This window comes from Grammomys surdaster, unplaced genomic scaffold (assembly GCF_004785775.1).
Source record: "Grammomys surdaster isolate TR1022 unplaced genomic scaffold, NIH_TR_1.0 372, whole genome shotgun sequence".
Lineage (NCBI taxonomy): Eukaryota > Metazoa > Chordata > Mammalia > Rodentia > Muridae > Grammomys > Grammomys surdaster.
The window spans coordinates 7,759,090-7,765,851 of record NW_021604791.1 but is presented as its reverse complement, the minus strand read 5'-3'; positions in this window follow the sequence as shown (position 1 = coordinate 7,765,851).

Here is a 6,762-nt window from a genome sequence, read left to right as displayed (position 1 = left end):
ATATGTGTGTGTGTGTGTTTGTGTGTGTTTGTGTGTTTTTTTGAGAAGGTTTGGAGGAGAAAAGTGGAACCAGATGTTAAAAAAGTAGCAGGCATGCTTCAGGGTGGTAAAGTAGAAGAGGTGATTCTTCAGACTGAAAATGAACTAAGTCTGGCAAGGGAAAAGGTTGCAGTGGAAGCCAGGGGAGCCATTAGTGGAAGAGCCTCCTGCAGGCTAATGGAAGAGCTCCTGCCGACAGGTGGAAGAGCCTCCTGCCGACGGGTGGAGGAAGTGGCCAATATGATCACACTGTCTGACGGTTGATGAGAACTATAGAGTTATAGCAAACCCAACTCACAAGGTCAGTGGTGGCAGAAAGGGAAGTCAGGGGCAGACTCAGCTGGAAACCCAACAGTCAGTGAAATCACCACTGTCGCCACAAAACCAACAAGGCCAAGGTAGCACTTATCAAGCACCGGGGATGTTTTGTTTTAAATTAACTCATCGGATACCTGGAGCTCACCAACAAATAAAGTGTTACCAGACTTCCAGCTTTACACAGATCACTGACTCACTTGCTCAAGAGTGGAGTCTGGATTCAGAGTCCAGGATCTGTCTGCGATGCCCTGGCTCTTCAGAGGCTGTGGCTTGTTAGACCGTTTGCTTTCTTGTGCTGATTGATCTGGGCTGCGCAGGGAGCCCCGTTGGACACCCTGGCTGTGTAGAAGGAGCCGGTTTGGCTGTGGAGGCTTTGACTCCGCATTTCTGTCATCTACCGAGTGCTCACACCCGTCACTCGTCGTAGCTGTTCATTTATGTTACTGACCATCAGTACCTTCCTGTGGTTCCACATCTTCTCTGAGCACAGTAGATTTTATTCAAATGGCATTCATGAGAGGAATGTCCCCCTCCTTCCTCACCAAGAAAGCGGGTGACTGGGCGCGGAAGCCCCGGGGAGGCAGCATCTGCCAGCACTCGAGGATCCCGCCCGTGTGAGCCGAGGATAGCATTAACAGGCGCAGTCGTTCGCAGCTCAACATTTGTTCAAGTCTGGCACATGCACACATCATTAGCGACTGTATTTGAGAGGAGAGATCAAGGAGGTGGGGAAAGAGTGGATTTGATTAAAGGAGTAATCAGGGCAGGGGAGTCAGCGTTTCTGTAAAAGCTTGGGAGCTGAAATGAACGAACTGGAGAGCAAGCAAAGGGCAGGACACCTTGAAAAGGGGGGTAGCAGACAATCTGGGTAACTTTGGCTCTGTGACTTCCGGTGCAAAATCTTGTTCCTTCCGTGACTCCCTGGAACGCGCTTGTTTCATCCACTCAAAGGAAGACTGGGAATGGGTGATGGGAAGGCTGAGTGGAGATTCCCTTGCCTTGCTTGTAACTTTCATCTTGTCTCTAAACAGGTAAGTGTCCATGGGGAAGTTAATGTCTACCAAGCAAGTACAGTGCTTGGTAGAGTCTGAGATGTTCAGAGCAACGTTAAAAAATGTACATGTATCATCCAATAAAATGAGTCCTTTTCTTTTGGAGACCAAGGCTCCTGTATCCCATGTTGGCCTCGAGATGTAACTGAGATTCACTCCGAATGTTCCCACTTCTATCTGCTGAGTCCTGGGATTGCAGGCGTGCACCGTTATATCCAGTTTATGTCGTGCTGGGGATCGAACCCAGGATTCCGTGCACACTTGTCATGCATTCTACCAATGGGGGTACTGCCCCCTGCTTACACCAATTAAGTGTATAGTGTTCATGTTATGCCCGTCATTGGGCTTCTCAATGCAAAAGGTACCTTACAAACAGAGTCCCAGGAGTCTGTCAAGGGGCAGTTCCTGGCTAGGCGGAGTATCTAAGCTTGTGACTCATCGAGGCGTGTCTGATTCTCTCCACAACACCTGTGGAGCAGGGAGGTACAGGTGTGGCCACCCCTCCCTGACACACAAGGCACCTGGTGCCAGGGTGGTTAGTAACTTGCAGAATAACTCCAGCTGGCAAACGGTGGGGTGGGGGAGCCCAGCCGCTGTGTTCATTTCTGCCACCTCCTGGACTTTAGCCCTAATCTGACGACACAACAGGATTCATTTGAAGCAGATATCGATAACCATTAAGTCTTAAACTTCGTGACCTTGACAACAACAACAACAAAAGAGTAAAGTTTCCCTTGATCTAGAAGGAGGACGTGTGTGAGCCGCTCGGGGCCTGCCTACAGGTCTAACAGAACTGTTCTGGTGCTGGAGCCATCCTGGATGTCAGCCAGCACCTTCAGTGTCAGTCAGAGCCTAGGATCATCTGCTGTAATGGAAACACCCCCCAAATACTGTAGCACAGATCTGATAGAAGCCCATGTCTTCTTATGTGATAATCTGGAAATAAGTGACTCTAGGCTTCTGGCTCTGAACTAAGGACTCTTAGAGGCTCAGGTTTCTCCTGTCACGTTAGTCTGCTGTCCCTTCCGGTGGCATTTTTTAAGAACAGGATTTATTTATTTGTATGTGTATGACTGTGTCTCTGGCAGTGTATGCAGGAGTGTGTCAGTATACAAACTTGTGCACACTCCGGTCGGCCAGATGAGTGGGCCTGGTATCCTCTATCACCCACCTCCTTCTTTTGAGGTGAGCTCTCTCCCTGAGCTTGGGAATTACGTTTTCTCAGGTAAGCTGGAAGTTAGCAAGCCCCAGAGATTCTCCTGTCTCTGTCTTGCTTGGAGCTGGGATCCTGGACATACTCAGGACACCAAGCTTATTACACCAGTGCTGATGTTGGCATCTGAACTCCGGTTTCTATGATTGTGCAGCCAACGCTCTTAACCACTGAGCCATCTCCCAAGTCCACTGGGCTGAACGTTTGTCCACAAGCAGAAAGCTATAGCGGCTCCCTGTACTTACCTTTTAGCCCAGAGTAGGGAGAGAACAAAGCTAGTTGTTTCTTTCTAGGGAAGTCACAGATGCTGCCTTTACTTGTTTTTCTGACACATACACTTGGCCATGTGGCCAAACAAAGGTTTAACCCACCTGGCTGACCTGCTAAGACATTAAACACAGGTCTACTACTAAGAAAAAGAAGAATAGAATAGACAGGGGGACGCTGGCCTTCTCCATATTTCTGGTCTGAAGGGAACCAGGTCGAGTGTACCCAGCTATAGATAAGCACATGCATATCAGAGAGACACCCAGAGACTCCTTAGATTATGGAGACAGTAGGTTTTTTTAGCTAAAAAAATTATCTATTTTATGTGTATTAGTGTTTTGCCTGCACATATGTCTGTGCATCATGTGAATGCCTGGTGCTCATGGAAGTCAGAAGAGGGTGTCAGAGTCCCTGGAACGGAGTTACAGATGGTTGTGAGCCAACATGTGGGTGCTGGTAAGCTGTACTGTCTGGTTATCCTGAATTGCCAGAAGTCTGTGGGCCAGTGGGCTTTATGCATCATTGAACAATAAAGAGGCTCTAGCTCCATTAAGATAGAAGGAAAGGGGTAATCTCTGATATTCCCTTACCTCTGGATGTATGCTGTAGCACATATGTACCTGTATTCACGAATATACATACACACCATTCGCACATACATACAGAAGAAAAAAAATGATGTCAAGACATATTTGTTAAATGAATATGAAAATATCGGTGAAAAAGGTACTGCCACAGTCACGAGACCTTTGACCTACTCCTGCTTTATACATTAGGCTAGGGGTGGCCCTGGCAACAGAATAAGTATCTTTTAGATAAATCCTATTCGTTGGCTGTGTCTTGGTTGATGAGGCAGGTTCACCATATATGCTAACAGGCTGAGGCCTGCCTCTCACTTCTCCATCCACAGCTCACAGTGCCGCCATCTACATTGCCTTGGAATGCTTTGCGGTCCTCACAACAATCCTGGAGGGTGAGCAGGGCAGGCAATGCTCCTGTGGTTGAGGCCTAGAGACACACTGGGAAGCCAAGTCACAGGATGACACAGAATGGAGAAGCTGGTTGTCTTAAGGTTTTACTGCTGTGAACAGACACCATGACCAAGGTAACTCTTATAAGGACAACATTTAGTTGGGGCTGGCTTAAAGGTTCACAGGTTCAGTCCATTATCATCAAGGCAGCAGCATGGCAGCATCCAGGCAGGCATGGTGCAGGAGGAGCTGAGAGTTCTACATCTTCATCTGAAAGCTAGGAGAAGACTGGCTTCCATGTAGCTAGGACACAGGTCTTAAAGTCCATGCTCACAGTGACACACTTCCTCCAACAAGGCCACACCTCCAAATAGTACCACTCCCTGGACCAAGTGTATTCAAACCACCACACTAATCAACAGGGTGTGAGCTTCAGGGTGGTTCCATTTTCCCACAGTCCCACACTGCTCAGCCCATAGCCTCTTGTCTGTTCCTGAATCCATAGTTCTCACTCAGATGCCCTCAGAAGGCCTATGTAAGTATCCTGTTTTTTTAAGGAAAGCTCAGCTCCTTTCTTCAGGGGATAAATTCAGGACTTAAAACAACTGTTCTGGTTCCTGCCCCCTTTCTGGAAACATGGAAACTCACTGATAAAACATGCAATTCCTGCTCCTGGGAAGATAAATGTGTTTTCCTCCCCTTCATCTTTCCTACAGAGATTTGGTTACAAGTCTGTTTTATTGCTTGATTTTTTTTCCCCTCTGGCAAATAAAAGACCAGAAAAACCTCCTCCTAGTTCTCAAGGCTTGTCCTTTCCTCTGTAACTGACTGAGATCAGTTCTGAGTCTGCTGGAGACAATCTATTCTGACCTCCACTGGCCCAATGACCCACAACCCCACCCCACCCCCAACTCCATCCACGTGTTCATTAACACACCTGCTTGACAAATGGCACATATTTTAAAGTAAAGATTTTTATAGTCATTTCTTCCTCCTCCTCCTCTTCCTTCTCCTCCTCCTCTTCCTCCTCTTCTTCCTCCTCTTCCTCTTCCTCCTCCTCCTCTTCTTCCTCCTCTTCCTCCTCCTCCTCCTCTTCCTTCTCCTCTTCTTCCTCCTCCTCCTCTTCCTCCTCATTCTCTTCCTCCTCCTCTTCTTCTTTCTCCTCTTCCTATTCCTCCTCCCCCTTTCCCCCTCCCTCCTCCTTTTACAGGCAGGTTATAGATTGGTTCTAGTAATCCCCAGATTCAGGGGTTCACACTCTTGTGTAATTCTATCCCTACTCTCTGAAGTCTGTTGCTTCTGAATAACAGAATAGAATATGGATGTCAGGTGTCACCATTGTAATGAGAGTATATAATCATACTTGTATATACGTCACTGTAGCGCAGGCTGGAATCGAACTCATTGTCACCTTGTTTCAGCCTCCCAAGTGCTGGAATCATAGGTGTGTGCCACCACATCAGGTTGTCTTGATTGAACTTGTTTGCAGATCTTGATCAAGCACTCTGCCATGTTTACCAGGACCTCAGAGCAGACTCCGATGAACAGACAGACAGCAAGGAATCCAGGCCCCCAAGTCCGGCTGAATTCTTCTAACAACCATATGACCTTGAAAGTGAGTGACCCTGAAGCTACATTTGGGATCTCTGTCCCAGGGGACAGCCTGAGGGCAACCTCATGAACAATCCCAAAGCCCAGGGTCCACTAAGCCATGGCTGGATTCTTCCCCACACAGAAAAAATGCATGATAACAAGGTGTGTTATTTTAAAGCCACTGAGTTTGTGGTGACTTGTTACCCAGCGGCAGGTAACAAACAGACTCTCCTGTCTAATGAAATCCCTTGCTCTTTCCTGCCCGAGAGCTCCAAAGTCTCTCTATTTGTCTTCAGTCCTGCCTCTGTTTTGTGTCAGTCCCCATAGGCTTCATTTGGATAAACAATTACTTCCTGTCAGTCAGGACACTACAGTAGTGAGGACTCACTCAAGCAGTGTAACTGGAGAGTATGTGCAGCTTTAAGAAAGCCAACATGATTTGGGGTATCAAGGTGACTTAGTCACAGCAGAAAGACATAGTCACGGTTCCCTAACAGCTCAGGGGATGCCGACAGCAGCAGCAGAGTTTGATGAAAACGAACAGGGAAGGCTGGTTATCTCCCGTGGTTTCGGGCTGAGACTGGGCGGTACGAGAAAGTACCTAACCTCTCTCCCCACCCTCCAAGCTCTTGAGAAGTCTCTCATTGGGTAAACATGTCCAGAGGTTATAGGTACAAGATGATGTAGGGCATAGAGCAAAAGAGAAGCTGTGGAAAACATATCTGGGCAGAGGAACAAGGAAAAGCATGCAAAATATTTCCTAACTGGGCTCTGTTTTTTACCTTGCTCAGCTCCAGTCTACAAAGTGGGCAATCCTCTGCTAAAAGCAACACTGTTTAGACACTTTCCATAGCCCCAGAATAAACTGTAAAATACCCAGCCAGCTTCCTGGCTATCTCTGGGAATCTCTGCCACCATGCTGTGTGTCAACTCAAGCTGTCTTGTGGAGAATGCATGTGTTGAGAAAGGACTCTGTTTCTTCCTGTCCATGTTCAGCTTCCTTCTGTGTTCCAGCCACAGCTAACATTTCATGACCTCTCCTCCTGTTCTGCTTTTCACATCCCAGAAGACGCAGCCATTATTCTCCCCCACAAAAATGACACCAATCATCCTGTAGGGCTGTGGTTCCTCCCCAGGGGCAGCCCTGCTTCTGTGGCATAGATATGGAACATTCTACCTAGTGCATTCACACTTCTTAGCTCTGGGTACAAATAGGGTCATACTGATAAAAGTAAGTCATATTTCTCCTTCGCTACGTGCAGGAGGTCCTGCTACATCCTCGTGATCCTCCTGACATTAATAACTACAG